General features: G+C 44.4%; 1 protein-coding gene across 1 annotated transcript in view; it reads right to left on the bottom strand.

Annotated features, from left to right (window-relative positions):
• Window positions 1-3,013, bottom strand: part of Nup188 (nucleoporin 188) — a 46,809-nt gene that overhangs the window by 43,346 nt on the left and 450 nt on the right. The window lies entirely within an intron of this gene.

Raw genomic sequence — 3,013 nt, 5'->3', positions numbered from 1 at the left:
AGGGGTATACAGTACAGTTACATTCATTATTGAGATCTTGTACCTTTACCTGACAGGTCTTGGTTCTCATTTTTCCCCATACCCCTGCCCTCCCTTCACCCCCTCCTCCCTTCCCTATTTAAAAAAACTTTATTTTCATTTCTTTATAGATATATCTTAAAGAAATTAATTATGTACCACAGCATTTCTCATTTATTTGCATAAAAATAAATATGGGCTAAGTATTTGGGGGAGAAACTAAGGCACAGAAATTAAGTAACTTGCTTCAGAGTTTTAAAGAAAAAAAAAAGTTTGGGTCAGCGGCATAGTGTCGGCCTCGTAAATGCAAGGTCCTGAGTTTGATCCCCAGTTCCAAAAGGAAAAAAAGAAAAAGAAACCCTCAATATCCAGTCCAGACTTCTAGCATAGAACCTGGACTGCATTTTTAAAAGAGCTGGAGTAATGGACACTAACATCATCACAGCTTAGAGATCTACCTGGTTGGAAAACTTTGGGTGAAAGCTACTGGGAGGTTAGGAATAATCATTTAGAAGTGAAACCTTTTAGAGAAAGCTGAGACAGCCACACTACTCTACTGAGATAATACTGTTGAGAAACAGCTATATTCCGTGTGAAGATAAATAAAAGCAGCCACAGAGGTACACTGTGGGAGACCAGATAGCAAGACTGAGGCCTAACTGGCCTCCTCAGTGAGTACTAAGAAGAAAGATGGCATTACAAGCATGCTAACACGATTCAGGGAAAAATAAAAATAGCTGAGATTCTGTTGTTTATCTGGTCAAGTACCATGCAGGGTAGAAGCGAGATGAATCCTGTGTAACTAACCGCTTGTACCCGTGTCTGAATGAATAAAGCCTGGGCGCACCAGTCGCTCTGGACAATGTGTCGAAGGGAGACAAGAGCCGCTGGCCCTCCATACTGTAACTTGATTCTGTGCCTCTTCACTTTTCATTCTCATGACCTCTTGGTTCAGGCTGGTGGGCAGCTTCCTACAGGTGGCGCGAGAACAGAGCCTTGATAAGGAAGGAGGAGGGGTCAGCCACAGGGATGGGGACTTCCACAGCAAAGAGATGCTGGCCAGCAAAAGAGAATGACAAAAAGAAAAAGGAACAAGAGTACACGTAGTAAAGTCAGCCAGGATGATGGGGCAGAATCCATGGGCTGAAGTACATTATATCCCTTTGTTAGAAATTCTGCTACACCAGCTGGGAGTGGTGGTGCCCAGCTGTAATCCAGCACTCAGGAGGCTGAGGCAGGAAGATCGCTGTGAGTTCAAGACCAGCCTGGGCTACAATAATAAGTTCCAGGTCGGTCTCAACTACATAGTGAGACCCTGTCTCAATAAATAAATAAATTAATTAATTAATTAATTTTATTACACCAGTCTGGTACTCAAGTTAGTTCCCAGTTGATTTCTCATATGATGCAAGATGTTATCAAACATAATCCTTGGTTTCCGGAGACAAGTACAGTCCGTGTAGAGTTGGGACCGAGTAAGAGAGGGTTTGAAGGATGCTTGTTCCCAGGGCTCTGCTATATCCCCTAAAACTTTCTCCACATGGAGTTTGGGCCATGCAGTTCTTTGCCCTTTAACTGCAGAGAAATATCCTAGACCTAGTGCACCCTTGAGAAAAAATGAAGATGAGGTGAAGAACCCTGGTCACCTTCTTTTCCTTTTACCACAATACACCTCTCTGGAGTAAACTGAGATTCAAGCTCAATAGCAAAAGCTTGTCAAACTGCAGTCCCATTTATTAGCACACACAGACCAGGCTACAAACACACTCAATAAAGAACAGAAAAGCAGAGCATGGTGGCACACGCCTGTAATCACAGCACTCTGGAGGCTGAGGCAGGAGGATCACTGTGAGTTCAAGACTAGCCTGGGCTACATAGTGAGTTCCAGGTCAGTCTCAACTATGTAGTGAGACCCTGTCTTAAAAAAAAAAAAAAAAAAAAAAAAAGAACAGAAGAGACCCCAAAATGCCAATACTGTACTGTATTCCAACTATCTTCCAGGCACTGAGTGACCTTCCCAAAACTGAGTAATTCCACTTTGATTATTCCATTAATACGGCCCAAGAACATGCTTCACAGCCACCAGTACTCTAAAAGGGACCCACATTTGGAGAAACAGGAGCACAAAATGATAGTCATTTGAAGTCAACTACAAGTCAGAGCACATCAGGAATGGAATAAGAAATTTTCTTAAGAATGCATATCTCAGCATTCCCAAGAAAGATGCTGCTTAGAACGTGCCTTCCAGCACTACAGTAAAGTTCAAGCCAGACAGGCCCCTAATTCCAGTATGGGAGGTTGAGGAAAAAACAACATCAAAAAAAAATCTGCGGATGTAACTCAGTGCAAAGCTCCTTGGGTTCAATCCCCAGTAAATAAGCCCAGCAGAAGGAAGAAAAAAGAGAAAAGAAGAAAATCTCACTTCCAGGTGAGGAAAGTGACAGTGGATAAAATAGGGAATAAATATTTACATGCTTTTCTGGGTGTTTAGGGAACAGCGATGAACAAGACCAAAAGAGCAGGGGAAAACACAGGAAGGGACAAGAATGTCTCATGTTAGGCGGGCTGTAACAATGAAGACACTTCTGCAAACTGTGGAGTGGAAGATGGGGACGTGGTTCTAGCTGTCGGATCGCAGAACCTCCCATCTGAATCCTCACTTCATCACGGGACTACCTAGGCACTGGCTTTCTGAGTCATCTTGTAATAGAAGGCGCCTCTCGGATTTGTGAGAATTGAATGAGAAAACGCCTGGAGAGCGCTTCTCCCGGATCCGGCGCTCCTGAGCGCTCTGACAGCGTTGTCTTTTCAATAATTCATCTCCATGTCCCTAAAGCTCCTGTGCCTGGAGTCTCCAGGAGGATGTGGGCAAATCGTCTGACTGAATCCATGCAAGAGAAAGGAAACGTTGAGAGGGGCGGACAGCAGACACCGCAGGGACAGGAGCGGGATTCCCGACCCGCCGCGCCGCGGAGAGGAGCTGGGGTGCGGGGAA

Source organism: Fukomys damarensis, unplaced genomic scaffold, assembly GCF_012274545.1.
Source record: "Fukomys damarensis isolate Sample0158 unplaced genomic scaffold, DMR_v1.0_HiC HiC_scaffold_36, whole genome shotgun sequence".
In the NCBI taxonomy this organism is placed as follows: Eukaryota; Metazoa; Chordata; class Mammalia; order Rodentia; family Bathyergidae; genus Fukomys; species Fukomys damarensis.
Note: the sequence above shows the minus strand (reverse complement) of the source record. Positions and strands in the feature narration are given on the sequence as shown.